The sequence below is a fragment of the Lonchura striata genome, chromosome 4, assembly GCF_046129695.1.
Source record: "Lonchura striata isolate bLonStr1 chromosome 4, bLonStr1.mat, whole genome shotgun sequence".
Classification (NCBI taxonomy): domain Eukaryota; kingdom Metazoa; phylum Chordata; class Aves; order Passeriformes; family Estrildidae; genus Lonchura; species Lonchura striata.
The window spans coordinates 7,339,176-7,363,286 of NC_134606.1; the positions used below are offsets into that span (position 1 = coordinate 7,339,176).

The 24,111-nt window shown below is 40.5% G+C and overlaps 1 long non-coding RNA gene across 1 annotated transcript; it reads left to right on the top strand.

Moving 5' to 3' along the window:
* The first annotated feature begins 10,502 nt into the window (after positions 1 to 10,502).
* On the top strand, positions 10,503 to 20,308 carry LOC144246113 (uncharacterized). Its single transcript, XR_013339792.1, has 3 exons — positions 10,503 to 10,527; positions 11,345 to 11,487; positions 20,208 to 20,308. It is a non-coding gene; the product is annotated as an uncharacterized LOC144246113 (long non-coding RNA).
* Positions 20,309 to 24,111: the final 3,803 nt, after the last annotated feature.

The following is a 24,111-nucleotide window of genomic DNA, read 5'->3' on the forward strand; positions in this document are numbered from 1 at the left end:
TAACAGCAAACCTTATTTACACAAGCACAAATGTTGTGTAAATTGGCCTTTAAGTGGGTTTTAAATGGCAATCACTTGGTAGGTGTTTTCAGAACTGCTAAATAAAAAAAAATAGCTATAGTGCAATATTTTACAAATGAATACTTTTAATGGGCCTATTTTCAATTGAATTGACTATGAGAACAATGAAGGCAGAAAATGACAACAGTTATTTAATCTGGGATGCAATATAAATACTGGAACATTTTTAAATTGTTCAGCATCTTGTAGCAGAAAGTATTTGTGAAAGTCAAGTGGTTATTAAGCTTATGAACTCTCTGCTTTGCCTTTCTATCATGTGCAGCCATAAGCTTGGGGGCATACACAGATAAGGGGCAAGAGAAATTCAGACCAAGAGTGTTTTCAGGATTTTCACAAGGCACGGCCAGAACTGATTATTGCTCCTCATGGTGAGAAATTGCTCTCAATAGCTTCAGGGGGAAAGGGCTCCAAATCAGAAATAATCCCCATCATCCCAAGGGAAATGCTCAGCAACCAGGGCACAAATCTGTGGATGGGACCCATGCAAGGGTATGGAAGGAGCTGTGGAAGTGCTCACAGAGCCTCTCCCCATCATTTACCAGCAGTCTGGGCTCACAGAGGAGGTTCTGGGTGACTGGAGGTCAGGAAATGTGACACTCATCTACCAGAAGGGCCAGAGGAAGGATCAGGGCAGTCATTGTCCCTCTGTACTCAGCACTGGTGAGGCTACACCTCAAAAACCTCCTTCAGTGTTGGGTCCCTCACAAAAAGAAGGACATTGAGGGGTTGGAGTGAGTCCAGAGAAGGTCACAGAGCTGGGGAAGGGTCTGGAGCACAAGAATGATGAGGAGCAGCTGAGGGGGATGCTGAGTCTGGATAAAAGGAGGCTCAAGGAGGATCTTCTTGTTCTCTACAACCCCCTGAGAGGAGGAGCCAAGGGCTGCTCTCTTCTTCCAAGCAGCAAGAGATAGGATGATGGGAGCATCCTCAAGTTGTTCCAGGGAAGGTTTAGATTGAATATTAGGAAAAAATTCTTCACTGAAGAAATGTGAAGTGAAAAGCATTGGAACTGACTGCCCAAGGATGTGGGGGAGTCAACATTTCTGTAGGGACTTCAAAGACGTGCATACACTACACTTGGTACATGTGTGCCTCTTGGATGTGCCTCCTGGATGTTTCTCCTGGGTCAGAATGGGACTTAGCTGACTCAGAACTGACATTTGGCTTTTTCCTCTGATTTTGAACCAAATTCTGTAAGTAACCAGTGATTAGCTATGTCGTGTGTTGACGTGTGCTCCTTCAAGAAGTCCACAAAAAAGATCACAGGCAAACAGCTCAGGATGGAGAGCTCTGTGTATGGGACAGGGGTCAGCACTGGATGCAGCCCTGGCACACCTGCAACAGAAAATTAAAATTAGGTCTGTTTGAATTCAGCTGGTTAAGGAAGTCTTCTAAAGCTGCTGCCAAATACCTGGTATCAAATGAAAGGTATAAGCTGATGAAACAAGAACGTTTTAACAGAGAATGTGTAATTTTCTCTTCTTTTTTAAACAGCAATTATTCTGCCTGTGTACTCTGGATCAGCCTTTGGAATTACACAAGCCTAAAACTTGTGTGAAATCAGAAACACGATTGACTAAGGCTTCATTCTCTGCACCATATGAGCAGGCAGCTTGCAATCAGCCCTGGTATATAAAGCCTGTTTACCAGAGTGATGTTTAGAGGTTTTATGCTGTTGTATTATAGCTGATATTTTAACTGATTTTAATCTGCTTGCATTCATATATCCCCAGTGGTTTCTCACAGATGAAGGATTTGAATGAATTAGGCACTAAGCAGTCCCTGATAAGATTTGGCAATTTTTGTCCTGTGTTTGGCATTATGCCTCCTTTTTTTGTAACATGTGCTTTTTATACTCACTAGTCTCTATTTTTAAGTTTTATTTACAGTTTTTGCTTTCTCTTCTGTTTCTCCATTAGTGACATCAAGACTTGCACTAATAGTTATTTAGATTAATTTATTCCTGGGACATAGCTACACACTAATTTCTGATGCAGTGGTTTCAGACTTACTGTCCTTCAGCTGATCAGTTCTCCCTCTGCTCCAAGAAGTTTTCACCTGGGATGCCAGTGCCCCTGCAGTATTTCAGTGCAAAGTGAACCATCACAAACCACCTTTATTTTACATGTGTTCTTATGTCTGTAATACTCATTTGCCCTCCCTAATGTGCTACTTGATAGTCATTTTGTGCCTAGGAAAGCAGCTGGGACTCTGGGGAGTCACCTGGTTTGAATCCACAAAAAGAGAAATGAGGACACAAAAGCACCAACACATATAATATAATATTACCCTAAACTACAAAGGAAATGCAGGAAAAAGGAAGAACCCAAAGTATTTTGTTGTACTACACAGATTTTTCTTTGGAAATATAAATCACTTGGACTTTTAGCTGCCGTCCCTGACTTCCAGGCCAAACAGATCCCTTTGGCTTAGGGTTTTCAGTGCCTGCACAGACACATGGCAAACCCCACCCAGATGCCACGTCCAGCAAGCTTAGCCACCAGGCAAGGAAAGGGGATCCCCTCTGAGGCGTAGCAAAGTCAAGCTGATTCTATAGTCTTTATAACCTGTCATAAATTACTGTGGATTATGAAATCCTTTAGATTCCTTTCTCTCACTTTTTCCACTTGATGGCTTTTCCCAAATCTCAGAGCTCTGATGGTAAATTTCTTCTAATTTTCAGTCTAAATTTATAGCCCTTTTGAATTTTATAATTTGAATATTATTTATTCATGTGCATTTGCTGTTGTGCCGACTTCACCCTTTCGCCTAAATAGATTTTCTACCTGCTGGAGAAGATGTTCCTTTGATAAATTTATAGAGAGAACTATATCACATATCTGCCTTGATTTTGCTAGGCTAAGCAAAGCCCTCTTAAAAAGAAAGGCCTCCATTTTTCAAGACACCTTCATAACTTTTCTTTGCCGCAGTTCAGTGTGAACTTGTCTTTCCTGGATGTGATTTCAAGAATAATATTCCTTGCTTTAATGTTAAATCTGGTGCTGGATTGATACGTACAATATTTTCTTAGTTCAGCTTAAAAATATATTGTCGGATGCAGTCGAGTGCAGTGAAAAGACAGATTGCAGTGTTGGACATGGACACTCCAAGCTGTCTTTTCAGTCTTGTATCAGCCCCCCGTCTTGAAAAGAATAAAAAAATGTGGTCCCAGAGCCAAAGCAAAAATTTTATGTCCCTCCATTTATCAAGAATGAGCTTCAGTCTGATCTTCTGCTGTCCAAAACATCACCCAGAGACCTGCTAAGAATCCTCAGCACAGTACCAGCAAGCAGACCAAGCCCCACAGTTTTTTTAAAAGGAAGTTTAATACTATTGCTAATAACAATCATAATAACAGCAGCAATAGATCCTTGAAAGAAGAAATACAATCCAATTTGCTCCATTTTTTAACTGTCTCTCCACAGTGAAATCTTTTCCTCCAAGTTCACCCCAGTGGAAAGATCATGAGTTCAGTCTTCCAGCAAAGCAGCTCATCCACACTTAAGCTCACGTAGACAGCAATCTCACTTTACAACTGAGGTTAATCGGTCATGGCTGATGAGCTTTGTTTAATGAAAGACCATTTATATAATGCCCTTTGGATAAAGGCTCTACATTTTAGCATTCAAGTGAAGGTAAATGGAGGAAATAAAGAGACATGAGAGGGGTTAATACCAAGGGGTTTATTTTTCTGCTGCTCCTTTCCCAGATAAATACTGTAAAATAAAGATTTGCTTCTGGAGGATTTATTATTACTGTCTTTCCTTCATGTGTTTACTTCCTCAGACCCCAAGTGTGAAAAGGGACTTCCATGCACTGCCCAGAAACTTGCAGCTGTCTGCATTTAATCTGAGCAGCAGCGGCTGCTTGAGATGAACTTATTAAAAATTAACTGTCTGGATTGTACATCTTCCATCTGAGCCTATCTCTAAAATTTCCAGCGTTCCACTGTTTTATCCCCTGAAATAATGTAAGGTCAGAGTGTTAATCACTCATTTTTACTATGTTGCTAATGCAGCTTTTAAATTTCAGCCCTGTTTGGTTTTTTTCCCCCTGTTATGCTGAAAGCAATATAAAAATAATTAAAAAGAAACTTTGCTTCCACTGTTCTGCACTGGTACCCAGCGCTACCTGGCAGACCTTTAAAGTGTCGATTCTGCATGACTAATTGATTGCTTCATCTGGGGTTAATTAATTAATTAGTAGCAGAGCTGCATTAAAGATTGGAGGCATTCAGAACTCCCATAATGGACGGGAGCTTTATTAGTACATAAAATGAGTGTTTAAAATCCACACAGCAACTAATATGCTCTTGAGGCTTTCATTAAACAAACCTATAAAATTACTTGCTTCATTATGTATTTTAGTTACTTTCTTCACATTGTACGGTATCTCTTCACCTTTTTCTTTTGCCAGCCAGTTTTAAGTGCCTATTTGAAATCAATTTCTCTAATAATGGGCTTAATGAGCTCATCAATTAAGGCTGCCATAATGGAATGTAACTGTGTGGTTTCAGTTATCAGTTAAACTCTGGAACTAATTTCCATGCTTCATCTATCAAAAATGATTGGCTAATATTGTTTAGCTTCTGCTTTAGGATGATAGGGAGACCTCGGGCCCTTCTTCACTAATGTCCGAAGGGCTGAATTTCTTCTTGGAGAAGCCGAAAGGGAGGGAGGTGAGGAGGGATGGAAAGAACAATGAATGGAAAGATTTGGGCCCCTATCTGCATCTGGAGTAAGTGTGATCCTGTATTTCAATGCCAGCATGGTAATTAGTAGTAATGGATTACATTTTCAGACGTATTAGATAAAATGATCGTTCCACATGAAAAATCCCATTATGAGTTTCTTACCTCTCGCTCCCTCTGTCTCTCTCCTGATTTTACTTGCTCTCTCCATTTTAATAACCACTGCCCTTTTCTGTGACCCCTTTAAATAATGGCATAAACGGTCAATAGACCTAAACATATAAATATTTCCTTAAAACAATGCACTTACATTTATAGCAGCCAAACCTGAATTTTGGGAAGTGTTTTCTCTGTACAGGAAAGAATAAATACCACACCAAACATGAACATCTATCAAGCCAAGAAATGGAGTGTAAAAAAAATTTATTTTTAGGAAATATTGTTAAAAAGCAGAAAAAAATGCAGAAAATCACAGTTTTTAAGTCCTGTCTATTTAATTTATTATTTGATACTAGGAATATTTGTTTGTTCTTGCTGTTAAGATTAGATGTGTCCAGGTAAGCACGTTATATGGTTTCTAGCTGCTGGTGGGATTTTACTAATTTTCTTATATAATCAAAACTTTCCAGGTTAACAGTAGCAAAATTTGGCTCACAACCCAAATGTTGACTGAAATCTTAAAAACTCCTTAGCTGTCAAAAAGGTTCTGTGATGTATGTTGTGGCTTTATTTACTTCTCTTACAACATAGTCTGTGCTCTTCTTGGCATTTTCCATGTGTTTGTAAGGGATGAAGGAGGAAGATACTTTAGAGGGAGAATGGCAGGCTGGAGGTTGGTTGCAGGGGAATAGTAGTGATTTTTTTAATATAGCCCTTTAGGTTCAATGTAATGGGCTACTTTTCAAGTAAGTGACTTGAATCCAATGGCACTGTGTGAGGGAGAAGATTGCATTTAGGTGTCAGAACCTGGCTGCTACTTTTATTTTTGAGACATAAAAATTCAGTGTTAGTGGACTGTTACCCAGTAAAACTCAAAACTGGAAAAGTGCAAAAGTACCAAAAATGCCACCCCAGAAGCAGTCCAGCTGAGAATTATTCCTCAAGCTTTGTTTTAGAGAGCCCAGGAGGAAAGATGAATTTCAGCAGGTTATCAGCTGGAGTAAACCAAAGGAGGTCTGTGAAGGTACAGGAGGATTTTGTGAAGATTTCATTCTCCAAGAGAGTGATTAGTATCTGGCTGTTGCTCTGAGAGTCATTTTGTAATTGATTGTGCATTAATTTTCTGGCTCTGATCTTGCACCAGTGCTTACAGTTGACTTATGTGAACTGAGTGTGTTATTTTTATCAAGTAAACTTTCCGTTCATGAATAAAATTAATACTGCAAAGATTCTTCTTGTGGAGCAGCAGAAATTGTGGTAAAGCAAAAAAAAAAAAAAAAAAGTAGTTTTCAAACATCTTTATAATAATCATAATTTTAAATAATCAAGCTCTACAGTATGAGTGAGCACTGTCACACAGGTAGGAAACATTTTATTTTCAAATAAACAAGATTACCAAATACTTTAAAGATAGTCTTTTGTACAAAAATTTCATATGCTTTCTATGTTTTTCTTCAAGTTAGATTTTATGTCCTTCCTGACAAAGGAAATTTCAAGTAAAAAACTCCAAACAGTTCCTATAATTTTCTTGTGTATTAACTATATTCATAACTTTTCTAAGAAAAATGTGAAGAAGTATTAGTGAAGATTGTACTTTACTGAAGATTTAATGCCTCTTCAGTTTCAGTTTGAGATGATAAAACTTAGGAAGCCCAAAATGCCTCAAGATGCTTAAAAACTAAAGAAGGAATCCTTCAGTTACATGTTTTCTATCACAGAGGAACTGAGTCTTAAGCTCAATTTTCTTTTCCAACTGAGATGATTTTAATGTCTCTGATGTAATGTAGCTCTAACACTTGTAAAGCCAATGTTATTCTAGTGCTGCAATTTATAAAATCAGAGACAAAGAGAAATTCCAGTGATACACATAAGGTCCTACAGTTAAATCCCATGTTCTGAACTCTGATTCAGCTCTCAATTCTTTTTCAGATTCCTCTGATCGTTCAGTCTTTTAAAATCCCTCACTGCTTGACTAGTTAGTGGGGATAAGGAGAGCCTGTGCCCTCACTTTGTCTGCCATTCATCTTTAGTCCTGCTCTTGTAAGCATTTTTCTATCTCTTTGGTTTTACATTTACAAGCATGCTGAAAACTCAGTTGCCCAAGGACTGCCTCCATCACAATCCCCATGGTGTCCTTGCCTTCCCCACAACCACTGCAAGGAGCTTCTGGGGGCTGTGGTTTGCCCCTTTTCCCTCTTGCAGGACACCAGGTCATGAACAAGGTGGGAGGGATCTGACAGTGGCACCAGCCCTTTTTGCTCGTCAAGAACCATAGGCAGCAGCATACCCTCAAAAGCAGAGATTTCTTTGGCAAATCCTAGAGCAGGAGAGGACTTGGTGAACTCTATCTTTCTGCTGCTGATTTGTAACCTTAAGGGCAGAAAAGCATCATTTCCACACCTTGTCTTAGGACCTGCATTGGCCTTCGTTCTGCGTTATCCATCCCATACTCATCAGCTTTTATTATTTTAAAGACAAGGTGACTGGTAACCAATTCCAGAGAAGTTAGCAGGTTTATTCTGAATCCTTGATGGCTTCTCCCCACTATAGTCTTCCCTTTAAAATAATATTGCTATTATTAGAAGGCATTCAAAACAGGGAGACGGTGTCACTGTCCACCAAGGTTTCATTCTCTGAGCTTAGATATGTGCTATACCTTTGTCACAGGATAAGAGAAAGGAAACATGGCAGGCCTCAAAGCTGTGCATGAAAGAGCTCTAAATAATAGTAATAATGGGTATTTTTTAAAGTCTGTCTTTTAGGGTTGAGTGGGCTCTATGTGCCCCATTTACGCCTTTTTAATTCTTGAACAATAGCTGTGGGGTTTCTTTCCCTGCAGCACAGGAGCAAGGTTAAACATTATTTCTGTAACAGCCTTTTGTTTCCAGCTCCCATGGAGAGAGGGGGGAAAAATTGAGATAAAGAAGTGTTATTAAAATTGTGACACACGGCTCTGGGAGTACGTTAAAGATAGAAGGAGCCAGGACGTCAGGAAAGAAATAATGAAATGCAAAAATCACCCAGACTGACAATTGGGAGCCTATGTAGCAGCTTAGCCTGTTGGTCCAAGGCTATTTGTCATAATCAGCAGCACTTTTCTCATTAGCAAAAAGCCATTACCAGTGGACTTTATCAGCAGCTGTGAGTTATCAAGGGGCACACAGCAATCCTAGCGTGTAGTCGTGGGGTTCAGCCGGGGTCCAGCTGCTTTAATAAGCCGCCAACTCTTTCCCCAAGTTCCCAGTCAGGTGTCACTGCCATTCCTGGTGAGGCAGCCGAGTGCGGTCCATTAACCACCTCCCTCCAGCCCCTTCCCACTGCCCAGCACAGGGGCAAAGCCTCTGCCCTCCTCCTTCCCTCCCAGCCAGCTCAGGGACCAACTGGGCTGTGTCTTCCCCACTTGCCTGGACCAACCCTTCTTCTTCTCTTCCCTTCCCCTGCTCTTTGCCAGTCTCGGCCCAATGCTCAGTCTCCTTGCTGTTCTTCTTTCTTTCTCCTTCTCCATTTTCTTTCCATATAAAGCCCTATCTACTCCTTTCTCTTTGGCCTCCAGTGCCAAGTGCTTGGAGGTGCCATCCCATTCCTGCACGTGAGCAGTACAGGTTGGATTTTGAAGGAATGCCTCCAAACCTGCTCCAACTTTTGTGAGTCATCTGAAGTAACAGGGTGCCTTGGCTGTGTCTGAGCTCAGAGGGAGATATTCCTTCTCCACTCTGTGTCCTGTGAGATGGATATTCCTATCATACCCACTTAGGACTTATTTAGACTTTTCTGTAAATATTCTCTGTGATCTTTTCCAGAGGTCCTGTCTTGTCTCCAACAGGCAAATAGAGCAAAAAATTTCCCTTTTTCTGTCCAGGCTGCGCTGTCTCCATGACAAGTGGCATTGAATAGAAGTGACCCATGGCAGGTCCTGGGCCTAGAGCAGGGGTAGGAACAGCTTCCAGGCTGGGAAAACTGGACCTCAGCACCAGCCTGACATAAAAGCATCCTTACAGTGCTGCTTGCATAGAGCTATCCAGGGAGAGGAAAGTGTCACCCTGATTTTTAAGATTTTCTAAAGCCTTCTGAGTTTACATTCTTGTAGAAAACTTTCTCACACAACTTCCTGTAAATAACCTATTGTTTTGCATTCCTTCATAGAGGCGGAGAAATTTGATGTACTGGTAGTTTGTCCAGTGTTGTTGGAGAGGTGGCACCTTTACCCTCCAATTCATTGTCACCTTTGGAAAAGTAGAAATGTTGGAGTCAGAAGTAAAACTTCCTCTTTTTCACCTTTGCAATAGCAGCGGCTCGTGTTGTGCTTTCATGTATCCTATAGTGACAGGAAAGAATGTAGTCAACAACTTCATGAGGTGCATCCAAAGTGTCCTTTTATTCCAAGGACGGAAAATGTGCCTCCCCTGCTCTCCTTTTCTTCAAATAGTAGTAAAATAAATGTTTTGCTTAAGCTGTTGTAAGGAAATCCTCCTTTGAATAGGAGGAAATTCAAAGAAATTCAGTGGCAACTTCACTTTCTTCACTGTGACTGGAGTGGGAAATTTGAGACATTTTAAGATAATAGCAAATAGTAGCTTGAGCAATGCACTGGGAGGTGAACATGCCCATCTGTATATGGAGGTGGCGCTCAGTGTGCTGCTCCACCAGAGTCTGCTGGAATCTTTACAGGTCATGAACCGAAGGATTGGAGTGGATCTAAAATCTAATCAAGTCAGTGAAAAGCCTCTCGTTGACTTCAGAAGACTTTGAAAGAGGTGCTAATTGAAGGGAAAAGATATTATCTTGCACAATGCTAAAAATTATACTGGTATGAACAAATCCCTGTACTTGAGAGAGATATGGAAATTGAGATGTTCTAGGTTGATTTAAGGGCATGTCTATTTTCCATCCTGTGTTTAAATTGTCTCTAGACACACCCTTAGCTATACTAATTTAAATTGCTGCACAATCAAACTTAACTAATTGATTCTGTCAGGGATGAGAAAACCTCTGCAGAGACCATGGGTAGCAGTAATATCACCTTGCACTGGAATTTGCTCTTTGGATACCTGCACTGGAAGAGGCTCCCCTGCAGAGGCATGGATCCAGGACACAGATTATCAAATCTCTTCTAGACACTCTGAAGTTTTCAACAAATCTGCTCTCCTTGTCCTCTTTGAGGTATAACAGGAGCAGATGAATGAGTTTGTCATGGACTTCAATTATATAGAGAGGTCAAATCATCTTGCTCTGCCTGATTCCACTGTCACCTCTCCTGCATCAACATCAGAAATAAAATCTCAGGAAAAAAATTGGATCTTCAATGACAAAACACTTGTTTAGCTTTAAAAATATTAATAATATTCTGACTTTATAGGACAAAGTTAAACCATTGAAAGGTTTTGCTGAGCTAAGGCAGTCCCAACATATGATGCTTTGAATATTTGTAAATAGGAGGTTTTTAATAGTATAATGACTATTAAAAATGACTATAATCTGGGGGTTTTTTTTGTTTTTTAATACAGGACAATTACAGAAGATGGAAATTCATTCATTATTGCCTCCATTGTGCACCATTATCTCAGATAGGCTGAAGGAATTATTATCCTATGGTATGGGTAAGTAAGTGTCTCATTTGGTGTGAAAAAATACTAAAATACTAAAAACAGCTTTTGGAGACTGGAAGGAAAGGCTTAAAGGACAGGCTACCTTCATGATAATTTTCTTTCCTTCTTATTTAAGTTCTGTGAAGTATTTTTGAGGTATTATCATGTTGTACAGGAGCACAAACAAATAACTAGGTTGTCTGAGGCCATAAAAGAATCTGCAGTGGTGGGGCACAGGGGGGTGTCAGTGCCTGGTGTGGTGGGAGCAGCTCTCAGCTCACAGGTGCCTGAGAGCCATCAAACCTGTCAGCCCCCAGGAGAAGAAGGGTGGAGGAGGTTCCAAAGAGGGATGACATGGTGGCTCTAAATATATTGAGGAGATTTTCCCATCTGATATCTCTTTTCTGATATCTCAACCATGCATCTACAAAATAAGTAACTGCTGTGGTTTTATACATATTATCTATACCATGGAGAATACCCACTCCTTTTCAAGCATTGCTGTTTGGAAACATCTGGTAAGAGCTTGTTCTCCCAGGAAATCCACACCAAACCACTGGCTAGGTGACCACTAGGTTAGCAAGAAAGGAGGCTCAGGGACCAGACTTTTGTAGATATTACTTTTCCTAATATTAGCTGTAGAGGCAAAAACCTTCACCCTTTTTTTACCTCTCACCCTGACACTTTTGGGATTTCTTTTTGTTTTTAACAAGGAAGACGCTGATAACAGGCAGCTGAACTAATGATCATTGTAGGTTACTTCAAACAATTATTCTATCCTGTAATATGCATATTTCACATGCATGTATTCTATTATCTGAGATTACAGGGGGAAAGCAGATTGTTCATAGTTTGGAAAAGTTGTCAATTTATTTGCACCGTGAAGAGCTGAGATCTGAGCATCTGAAACACAAGCAAATCAATTCTGCCTCAGCAAGGAACACCGAACACCCATTGACTCCTCCAGCAGGGGTGAGTGGTTAAGGCGGGAGGGAGGGAACTGGGCCCCCGAGTGTATAATGCAAATTCTACCAGATCGTCTCCACTCAAGGGAAAATCAAGGACAAAAAAAGATTTTCTTCTGCTTCCTTTTGCATTTTTCCTCAGTGGTTTTTGGTAGAAGCGCAGTGGAGTTGACCTTGGAATATTTGTACCTCTAGTAAACGTTAGGATTCACTACAGGAGGATGAGTGCTATGTGGTGCTTTTAATATAAGATGTTTTACACCTCATTTGGGGTGTTTTGTCTCATGGTCTCCATCTTTTGGATCTGTGCAGCTATATACTTCAGAATGTTGTTTAATGCAGATTTTCTTATCCTAGAAAATATAAGAATCTGCAGAGAAAATGCTACAATTTCAATGAAATAAGCATCTTAGTTTTGAGATGTTCTTAAGAAAGAACCTGATCAGTAAATGCCATTTATGTAAATTTGAACTTTTTTTTTTTGTAATTGAGCACAGAAAATAAATAATCTTATTATTTATTTTGCACATTGGTCCACTTTAAGATAGACAGATGCATCTTGTAAATGGGACTGTAATCTCAGCCATGAGAATCAGCAAAGGAATTGTTCTCAAGAGACAGAAGCAGAGGGAAAGAACTGGAGGGAAAAATCACTCACTTTCCTTGATCAGTACTAGTCCAAAAGAAAAAAAAAAAAAAGAGGGAGAATGATCATATCACATCTATTCATTTGGACAGAACTATAACCAAAAAATTGTGGTACTAGGGTTATTAAATATTTCAGATAATACTCGCTGACCCTGAAACCCATTTGATTCTCTCCTCATGTCTGTTCCTCCATTTTTTTCCCTGAAGATTACTAGAATTCCCCATAGAGTAGAAAAACAGCTCACCTTTAGTTCAGACTTAAGCATAGCAATCACTAATATCTTTATTATTCTTATTAGTTTGCATAGACAGCTTGTGAACAATGTTTAAATAAATAAATGTAAGCAATATATGCTAATCCTAGATATTGCTATAGAATGAGATGAATCGGTCTGAGCAATGCTAAAAAAGGTATAGAGCTATTAATGGAATTCCAACAGAAGGGAATGAAAATTTAGAAGTCTACTTCTTATATTAGAAAAATACCTCATAGAGAAGCAGCACTTGGCTCTGCTCCCAATTCAGCAATTGACTTTGTGACTTAAACTTGTATTTCAGTGTCTGGCTGCTTTGGATTCTTGCACTACTTGCCAGAAGTGAATATTCACAGCTGCTTATTGAGTCTGAGGGCAGAACCACATCTGGTTCTGCAGCTGAGTCAGCAGCACAGTTCCAGATGTGCTGCAGCCACTGCCCTGCCCATGCTGGACATAAATAATAGCCTCTATGTGGAGGTAAGGGATATCAATTAAAGAGACCTGTGTTAATTAAGTGTGTGGTTATATACAGCTCAGTTTCAGGGAGAAATAGAGTTAGCATAGGAACTTACTGCATTAAAAATACAACAGGTTGAATTATCCTGTTGTCAAAACCATATTCCTAAAAAGTACAGTGTAAATTAATATAGCATTTAGATTTGGTAATTTAGCCCGTGTCCAGAGGAGGCACTGGTTTATAGACCTTGTTTACAGATGAGCCTAGAGAACCCTACAGCTCTCCTTATGTAACACAAACACTCATGTAGCAATTCCCACAAGCTTTTAAGGAAAGATGCAGGTGCTTTTTTGGATGTGCTGAAGCTTCTGAAGGCTCTGTGTGTGTGACTGTGTCTGTGTGTCAGCTTACATGCTACCAGCATCTCCAAGCAGTAATGTTCCTTCCAAAAGAGAAGTGTTTGTGGACAAATGTGGTCTTTGTAATTTATTCTGCACATCTTGAATATTGAGAAATTTTGAGTGGCTTAGTTTTCCTGGCAGAGCTAATGCCATATGAGAGCCCCTTTTATAAGAATGACTGAGTGATGCAGAGAGTTTAAGTGACAGTTCATTCTCTTCTAAGATTTCCCTCAGCCAGTCTCAATTTGCAGAAGGAGATGGAAAGTGAAACAGGGAGTGAGGTATTTTATAAAGACAAAAATTACAGATGTGAGATGGAGATGACCCATTAGCCCATCTAGTCCACAGACTTCCAAGAAGAGGATTTATTTTATGTATTCTGCCAGGAGTTTCTCAAGAGTAAAGATGACAATGGGATCAAGAATCACTAATGGAGAAGAAAGTGGTGATGCAAGAGGAAAAAGTCCAGCTATAAGGGGAGTCTGTCAAGTCTGTCCCTCCTTAGCATTATTCCACCTTCCTCTACCTCCCTGCACCACATCAGTTAAAGCTGGAAGTACCTGGAAGAAGAGGTGATCCCAGACAGTTTGCAGGGAAGTGTTCCCAGTAACTTCTGCTTATGTTTCTGCAATCACTGTGCCCATTTTTATTAGAAATACTACAGAACACTGTGCCTTTGGCAGTCTCCATGGATATCAGTTATTGGAACCTGGTTGGATTCTCTTCCAAGCTGCTTTTCTTGGGTCCTAGATTATTGCCCTTGACTTCAGAAAGTATCTCTTTTTAGACTGGATATTGACATATCAACTATGAGATGAGAGTATTAAGGAGGGAAATAACCAGTAACACCCACATTGATATGATCTAGAGTTAAGCCTATGTAAAATTTTTTGTTGCAGTGATGTAAAATTTGTCTCTGATGCCCTCTTTTCAGTTTCTTCTTATCAGCTGAATCCCCTTATTTTCCACCTTCAGCTTTGTCTCCATGAAGTCCTTTCCTGTATGTTACTGCTTCTCCATATTTTTGTCATGTTTTTTGGACAATCTTCACTGAACTGACAACATCAGAGAAATTTCTGAGTAGCCTTGTGAAAACAGTCAGTAAGGAGGGGAGTAACCCTTTGTGGGAAGGGGTTACCTCTTCTGAAAAGCCTCTTTTATGAGTGCCATGGAAATCAGTGTAGAATTTTATGTCTAAACTCATCTTTGAGCATCATGTAAGAGGCTCTGCTGCTGTGCGACACCTTCAAGCCTTAAATACCCTGCATTTTACCATACTTCTTTTCCTAAGGTCTCTTAAAATTTCAGGTTATTTTGAAACTCATATTTTTATTCAGATTTGTATCATCAGAAAAGAATCTTGAAATAAGCAGAAAATGTCTAATATTTCAAATCTTTCTGCTTTATCCCAAAGAAGCTGACCCAACCTTTAGTTTCACAAGTGGCATAGTTTCCCCTCCTGCCCCCAGGGGTGTGCCAATGAAAAAAGGCTTCAGCCTTAGTCTTCATTATTGCCCCTTATTATGCTCAGGTTTTCTTATTTATTTCCCCCAGGATTTAAAAATCTTGAGGACAAAATCATGGAACTGCTTAATCAGTGGTGAGTGAACAAGTGCAGCCTCCTGAAAGAAGCAGAAGTGCCTGGGGTGCAGCAAGTTCATGATGACAAATTTCTCTTGCCAGAAAAAAACAAGGAGTCTTCAGAAACTTGCAGTTCAGGACCATGAGAAATAGATAAGCTTTGCACCATCCCCAGAAGGTTAATGGGCTTCGGCATCCACAACCCAGTGGGGAGCACCAGAATAAAACCTGGCTTCTCTGAAAATCCCCAGGGCTGCTCTGCAGGCAGTCAAACAGAGGATGTGGCAGCTTTCATGTGTGCTGCTATATCCCATCCTGCCACAACAACACACAGAGACTTGTCTCATAGGTATGGAGGTCTTAAGATATTATAAAAAAACACCTTGCCTAGGCCAAATATCTTGGGCAGGGTTTTTTCCAGGCCCAACTGGCCTGGGGGAGATGATTGTCATGGAATCATAGGTTGGTTTGGGTTGGAAGGGATGTTAAAGGCCACCTCTCTCCAACTCTCCTGCCACAGGCACGGACACCTTCCACCATCCCAGGCTGCTCCAAGCCCTGTCCAACCTGGTTTTGAACACTTGCAGGGATCCAGGGGCATCTGCAGCTTCTCTGGGCAACCTGTGCCAGTACCTGACCATCCTCACAGTAAAGAATTTCTTCCTAAAATCTGCTCTATACCTATTCTCAGTTTAAAGCCATTCTCCCTTGTCCTATCACTACATGCCCTTGTAAAAAGTCCTTGTAAAAGATGTGGCACATGCTGCAGCCAGGACAATGTCAAGCTGACCTTGTGTTATACATGCATAGGCAAGTTTGCATTTCTTGCAAGAAAACAGATTCCATCCCTTGAAAAACCTTGCTTCAGAACAGTACAGTCAGTTGGAGCAAAGGAGTGACCCTGGGCCAAATGGGTGCCAGAACCCAGTTTCTGCTGATGGCCAAGACCAGCTGCCTACAGGGACAGCTGGGAGTCCTGCAGGACCCCAGTCTTTGTTAGGATAATGTGAGAAAGGATAAGCCTCATTCCAACCTTTAACAATTAGAATTGTTTTCAAATCTGGAATGGTCAGTTCAACACACCTTTCTGGTTTTGTGTCTGTAATTCCAGCTGCACTCTGAATGCTTTTTATTAGCAATATAAAGCCAATACTGCATAAAGATGATTTAAGATAAATTTGTGTGGCTGTAAATGCTGTTGTCTTCACTGCAGGGAAAGAAAAAAGCCCCCCCCCCCCCCCCCCCCCCCTTCTTCCTAGGCAGTGAGGTAGCAATCAGAGACATACACCTTATGGTAAATTAAGTACAGGGACCAAAATAGTAAAGAAACTTCCTCAAAATGGCTACTGGAGCCTTACCCCACTGAAGCTGACAGGAATCTGTCTATGTATGTTCAGATATCTATGCATTTCAGACAGGCTCTATGAGACTAGTCAAATGTTTCACTAATTTTCCAGTGTTAAATAGTTTAATTACTTTACTTCTTTCCATATTAAATTTGAGAGTCTAACAGAAATGAAGGAAACCAATAAAAAGGCTGGATTCTTAATGATTATTTCCCTTTCCCAATGGAGCTATTATTTCAAACAGAAAAAAGGGGAATAAAGCCTGTGGCTGTGACAGGGTTAATAGTAAAGACTTTTTTTTTCGTTTGAAATGGCTCCATGGTTCGAGAATGACTCTTTGCTTCCCCTCTTAATCTGTATTTTACGAGTGAGAAGCTTTGCATTATGCAAATCGTTAGATAGGAACAGGTGACATTTCAGCAAAGAACATGATCAGCGGCCCGGGCCTGGATTGGGCTGCTGATTTATACATTAGTATTTGTCACAAGGAGAGCAAGTACTTCAGACTACACTCTACAATTTGCTTTTCTATTTTTTCCTGCCCACAATCCTTAAGGTGGAAACTTCATCAAAGTATTTAAAACACACTGGCTGGACCAAAGGGAGCCGGTTTTGGTTTGGAATCAGGGCTGAAACAGCACAGTCTTGTTTTGATGGCTGTTTGCTGGTGTTAATTGTCACTCTGTGCTTTAGGCTTGCTGAAGCTCCTGCACATCTGCAGATGCTCTGCAGCAGGGAACACCCTCTGGTAGTCCACTGGCCCTACTGCAAAATGGGGAAATATGAAGGACAACTGGACTTTTATTTAAACTTTATGAACAACATAAACAACAGACATCTTCAAAATGAAAAGTGTGTCAGAATGCAACTATTTATTGCTCATTTTTATTTTTTCCCTTCTGGACCTTCTCTAATGGCAGGCAGGCTCAATAGAGATTGATTTGTACGCCATGAGATACGTTTTGGACTGTAAATTATTTCTGAAAAAAAAAAAAAAAACCTACTGAAAAAAAAAAAGGATTTACTGCCATTGAATTTAACATCAGGAACAGCTGTTTTTCTTCCTTTCATCTTCTAGTTCTCTGCAGCATTTCAGTTTTTACTTTTGCAGTGGTTTCGCTCCCACCCTGCTAAAACTTTGAATTATAACAGTAGCTTAAGTCAGGGGGCTGGAGAGGTTGTTAGGTGGTTGGAGTGCCACTGAACAGCAGGTGAAAACAATGCTGCTCCCATCCCAGCAGTGTGTGTGTGCTCCTCAGCAGGGATGGGAGCAGCGAGCTTGGTGTGCAGGACGTGGGGGCCGTGTGCTGAGCACAGCAGCACGGCAATTGCAAACACTGTGTTTGCCAAAGGCAACGTGGCAGCACATTTACCCAAATGCAGATTGCTCACTTGATTTCACAGGAGTCTTTAGTGCAAATCTAAACTGCTGGTCTTCTTTTGAGCTGCCTGGCTGCCCAAAGGCACTGGGACAGGGCTGTGCCTGCCCGGTGGCACAGCCTCACTCCAACGCTGCTGGGCATGGGCTCACGAGGATGTCACCAGAAACATTTACTGCAAATCAGGGCAGACAGGAAGGCAGAGGCATCTCTTTCCTCATTTGGTGATTCTGGCATTGTCTGTTTCTTCCTGTCCCTGCCTGTGCCCATCCCAGGCAGGGCCCCTCCTTGACCGTGCACCCCTCAATGTGATATGTTTTTGTTCTTAGTGCTCAGCAGAGGCTCTGTGAATGGCTCCTATAAATGCAATAAGCAAATAACTGGGCTGCAGGAGCATCTGCTTCACTCTGTGTACTAAGGCTGCACTGTCTTGGGTCCCTGATCTGGGCAGGAGCCAGGCAACAAGAGCTGCTGTCGCTTCTCATCATTCTAAATCAAAGACAAATCTTGGGCAAAAACAACCACTCAGTTTTCTTAAGGCTTTTTCTTAGGGCCATGCTACTTCAGAAGGGGAAGTTCTTCCCCTCCTCTTTCTTAGTCTGGTCTTTTAGTTCTTTCTTTGATGCATGGAAACACAAAACCAATTCTTCTCATCAATGCTGTAGGGCCTGGACATCTTACACAGAGGGAGCATATTAGGTCATGTGAACAATTTCGGTTTATACCTTGCCATATGCTTGTAACATTAATGATTCTTAGGGGCTGAACTGGAATGAGAAGCTACTTTGTATTTTCTAATTTCTTCTGCTTTCATTTCTGTGGATTGTAAAATGACATGGAAACAAGTAATTTCAGATGCCCCTCTTTCCCCTAAGTCTCTCAGGTTTGTTGACAATTCACTGTCCTTGAAAGCCATGTTTCCCTGGCCTTTGGAAACTTTTCTACTTACAAATGTCTCATTTTAAGACAAGTGTAGAAAAGCCTCTGTTGGGTATAGCATTCAGCATATGTCACATACCTACCTGCAGCCATGTCCACAAATCCTTCAGTGGGATCATATTTTACCTTGAGTTCCTTGGTTTTTACCTAGAATAATGGCGTAAGTTCCTTCTTAATGTGTTTTCTTATCTCCTTAAGGTAACTTTAGCAAAGATAAGAATGTTCTGCTGAGAACAGCACCAGCCCATAATTCACTCATGTCAGAAATCATTACCATTTCTTCATATCATCCCAATTAAACTTTAGTTCAGTCCAGATGTTCTCAGCTGTGGTCACAGCAAAGCCTTTGGCATGAGCCTGTGCTGTGGGTGATTCTCCCAGTGCTGAGGCCAGCTGTGTGAAGGCTCCTGGTGCTGGGAGAGAAGGAGCTGCACTGGCCTTCCCAAACATGCTCCAGGTTCATGGCCTTGCTGTCTGGAAGGATGGACAGCACAGCCTCCAAGCCATGATGGAGCACTCAGGTGGGGTTTGCTGTGGGCACTGGATTAGAAATTTGGGCATTTACACCCAGTCACTTCGTACCAAAGCTATAAAATGACTTACTGGTGGAATTAACACAGTGAGCAGTCCAGACACAGATGAAATCAATCCCATAACACTGGCACAAATCACACTGTGGTCATATTTAATGACATCTACGATGAATGACTATGACTGTTTTTATAGCCATGCTTTATCTCAGATACATTTTTGATTGCCATATCAAATACTCACATTCCAGTGAGGAATTCACTCACATTCACCCACAGGCTTCACATTCCACTGTGTTTTGAGGATGAGGTATCTTGCTCCTATCTCACTAACTTCCTCTGCTTCTTTATTTGTGTATCATCTCTCTGTTCATATTTTCTGTTACTGTCACACAAACCCTTCAAAGCTCTTATGGCATTTCTTGAAGGCTGGGTAATTTCTCTCCATGTCAATGAGATTATTATGATTATCCTCATTTTACAGGATGGGAAGCTGAAAAAGAAATGTGACAAAATGCTTTGTCTGGAAGAAAGATGCTTGTGTGTATGCAAAATTATCACTCACAGTTTTGTATTTCCTCTTTTATTTATACACCCAACAGTTTGCTGAGGCCAGAAGATGTCTGGGTGGAATCCTTTCCTAAAGCAGGTGTGAGCAGCAGGTCTCCATGTGTCCTCACAGAAAAAGCAGCATTATGAGCTACAACATTTGTATAACACCCAACCACCGAAACCTCTGTATATAGAGGCAAGGCTGGTTTTATTGGTGTTTAAACACAGTTATTCCTTTGATGAGATTAAAATGGAGAGAATAAATGATACATTATTAGACTTGAGGAACTGAGGTGTCTTACCCAACAGAACCAGAACTTTACCCCAGTTGTTAAGCATCTTTCTGTAACCACAGCAGGGAATCCTTTCTGGAATCTCGTGAAGAGGGACTGGAAGTTAAAGAATTTATGACATCTGTGGATTTTTAAAGTAACAGGTAAACACCTATCTTGTGTTTTTCCAGATGAGTAAATCAAGCCCAAATTTGTAAGAACATTTTCATTGGTATAAATTGAACTCCCCAATACCAGATTCTTTTAAAGAGCCCTTTTAATTCACTCTCTAATTGCCTAAGAAAAGATGCTAAGGAACATGCAGTGACCTACTTGATACTTGGTTTGGTTTTTTTTCTTGATAGGGTCTTCTACAGTGCCATGTACTTGTAATGCAGGTGGCACCTGCCTGTGAGGACAAGGACCTTGCCATAGCCCTGCCTCTGGTCAGCACTGCTGCCTGTGCTGGAGGCAAGACTCATCTATCCCCAGTTGTTTAAGACCACAGGGGAGCTGTCTTTTCATGGATGAATACAAGAAAATTGTTTATGATTGTTACCTACAGGATGCTGGTAATACACGGCAGAATGAGAAGTTGTTATTTGTCAATATTAATCTGGAGTGTTATTTATGGTGGAAGGCACTGTCTGTTTGGGGTTGTATTGTCTGTGTAAAGGAATGATGTTGACTTAATTGAAATAATCAATTTCTATCTCAAAACCTTGGATTTCTTTTTGTCTTACAGCAAAATATCATATCAAGCATGTTTTTCTGTTCAGAAAACCTATGAATTTTAAAAAATAGGTAATAAATTTGGTTCAGATAACAAAATTTTTGACAGATCTAGAAATAAGCAAAAAAAAAATAAGAGGTTAGTAATGTTAAGGATCTGTTGGTCTCCTTGAATTCATCCAGTGATGAGAGATCTCAGCATTCCTGGCTGAGGCTGACTGTGAACTTCATGTGGCTGTTGTGCTGTTGTTGGTTCTCCATTCACCTGTCTGTTAATACAGATGTAAAGTCAATCATTGCTTTAGCATGCTTCATTTATTTAGGTTTGAGTTGTATTATGTTTTTTCAACCTTGCCATTCTTGAGTTGTCCATAAAAGTTTTGGTTTGCTATATATTGAGTACCATGATGTCTACTGAGTTGGTTTGACTTCTACTTTGAAATAAAATGTTGGCTAATACATGGATCATAACTAAATATATATAATTTATAATTACAGGTGCAAGAAATTACATATATGGCCAAGTCATCACAGGAAGTCGTTTCTGTCTCTTTATTTACCTATAGAAGTATGTATTAACCAACTGCTCCCTCAGCATGCTGAAAAACATACAAAAAATGATGTTTTTCCAAGCAGTTGATCTAGTTCATCATAATAAAAGCAGAGGAAGGACAAAAAAGAGTTGCTGCCTGTGGCTGTGTTGTGTGTGCTGGTTTAACAGGTGTGAAATGTGCTCCTGATGTGGGCTGAAGAGAATAACCACATAGGATCCGCTTCTGGGTAGCCTTGTGTAGGGCTGGAGGATTTGTAGAGGTCTTGTGGGATTTCCACATGCAGAGTGGGATGTGGGTAGGGTCATGGGCATTGCTTAGAGAAAACTTGTCAGTGAGATTTCAGAATGAATTGGAACAAGATCATAGTCAGTGAGACTTTGATAGATGCTTTTGGGCCCATTTATAATCCAGAGGAACAGTAAATTACATAAATATTCTAAGTAAACAAATACCTTTGTCTTGAAACAGGACAGAATTTATTTGGTGTCTGGAAGTGCCCCAACCCCTTCAGCCCCTTATGATTAATATCAGAATCATGGCAGACTCTGATCTCCTAAAAAATCTGTACTTCAGAAGACTTTTTTGCAAGTTAAAAATATAGAGATGACTTGACTATAAGGTATTTATATACCATTTGCAACTCTGGATGCTGATCCTAATCCCCAGATCACAGTTTATCTGTGACAACTCTTTCCTTCAACTATGGCAGAAAAGAGGATAAAATGTGCTTGGACCTTCAGCTGAGTAATTGGGCTGGGTCCCAGGAGCCTCAAACTGCAGAATGAAAATACACATCTCCTGTCCTCCCATTTTCAGCAATCCCAGCACCCACAATGGTGATGGATAGCAGGGTTCAGGTGCTGTTCCCTCCATTACTTCGTTGTAATCTGCTGCTGGAATGAAAAACAGCAAGACTTGTGCTGCCAGAAAAACATGTGAACTACAACCCCACTCTGAGATATTTGAAAATTAAACAGGACAATGTTTATTGCCAAAGTCTCAGCTTCTCGGTGGAAGCTGTTCAAATTTCCCTGTAATACACTTTACTGGCCCTTATCCTATAGTATTTCTAGGGGACCTTTCATCGCAAAGGACTTGCAATCTATGGAGATGTAACATGGAGATGTTCTTTCTGCAGGCTGGAGAAGAGGTGAGAGAAACCCTGTAAGGGAAACAGGACTGTGAGGCAGGTGGCCTGTAGCCAAAGTGGAGAAACTTTGGCAGACAACCTCTAAAACTTGGATGGATCAGGTACGGCCTGGATTTTAAAAGTTTGCCCAAACAGACCTTAGAACAATGGCAAGCTAAGGGCTGATTTGAGCATAAGGATTTAAACCTGTGGTTCTAGGATCCAGGTTGATAAACCACAATATTATATAGTAATTATTAATTGAGTATTGCCACAGAAAATAGGGAGTTATAATGGTAAAATGACTTATTTTGCCTTTGCTGAGGTTGCTGAAGATGCATCTTATAGGAGAAGTTCTTGTAACTCGTGAATTGTTATACAGATTCCACCTTAAATGGATTTTATCAGACTGTGCACCGGTAAGCCCATGCTAATATTGGCTCCAATAAAGAACAAATCAGTGCCCAACTCGACTCGTCTTATCGCACAGTCAAAACTGATGGCTGGAGAAGTCATAAAGATCCCATTTAATCTCTCGCCTATCTATCACTGTGAATGTCTTTATCCTCTTTGTGCAGTGGTAATATCTGCTCATTATGAAAGCAAAATAGATCTGGCATGAATAAAAGCGGAATGAAGTGCTCACTTTGATTTTGACAGCATGATCAGTGGAAGCAGTAATCTGTGAGAATCAAAAGGGCTAAATTATTCCATAACAGTAATTTGAGGGAACAGCTCAGAGCATACACATCTGCTTTCATATATTGTGACGTGCACTGATAAAACATCCTTCCCAATTTTCTCTCTCTGTGCTTGACTAATCTGCAACAGCTCTCACAATGTCTAATCATGCCATCAAAAAGGAGAAGAAGTTCAATGGAGACTCAAATGAAAGAAGATTGGAAAACTATCCTCAATTGAAATTACATTTGTAAATGAGCCATAGTTTTTCTGTTCAGAGTGCATTATGGCAAATCTGCCTGAAGAAGTAGTTATGCTGAAGAACAGCAACATGTATCTGGATTGTATTTATTCCATTACTGCTCAAGGAAAATTATGGGAGCCTGGAAGCCCTGGGGCATCTTTTCAAAACTGATATGCCAAATTCATAGTCAGATTCCTGTGGTATAATTATAACATCTCTGGCCAGCTGAAAGATTCCCAATACATATAAATTACACAGCCAGGTTATAGTTATACTGCAAAAGGTTTTTTCTTTTAAACATTTCTGTTATGGAAGATTTCTTCCCATATTTGCAGGCTGGGCCATGGCCATACTTTTTTCACTTTCTTCCTTTGCTCATGGCATTTTTGGAGCTAATTAACCAGGCCTATAATATACTTGAATCACTAAAACTAAGGTCACTGTGAAGGTGATTTGAGGATGCAACCAGCTGATCCCCATGGATGAAAATATAACTTGAAGCATGTGTGGACTGGTGTGAAATATGTGCCACACAGCTCAAAAGTTAAATAGTCACATTAAAGCTCCTCTACTGAATGTTGACATTGTGAGTTTTGACATGCTTTTTGACATATGGTGTAAATCTCTTCTTCCTAAAACTTACAAGCCTCATTTCTGATCTTTGCTAATTGAAGTCTGTCCTCTGGCACTCCAGCCTCTGAAGACACATTGTCACCTCTGCAGGACCCTCACTTTAAGAAGTGTTATCCTTCCCTTCAAGCATCTGCTCCCAAAGCTGCATGATTTGTCAGCCAAGGTATTTTACCTCTCTATCATTTTGATTGGACTCACACACTATTGAACTCCCTAAAGCTGGAGTACTGGGTAAACCCTCACTGGAGAGATGAGTACTGAGCCTCTCCCTTCTGCTTTTTTTCCTGGGATAGCCT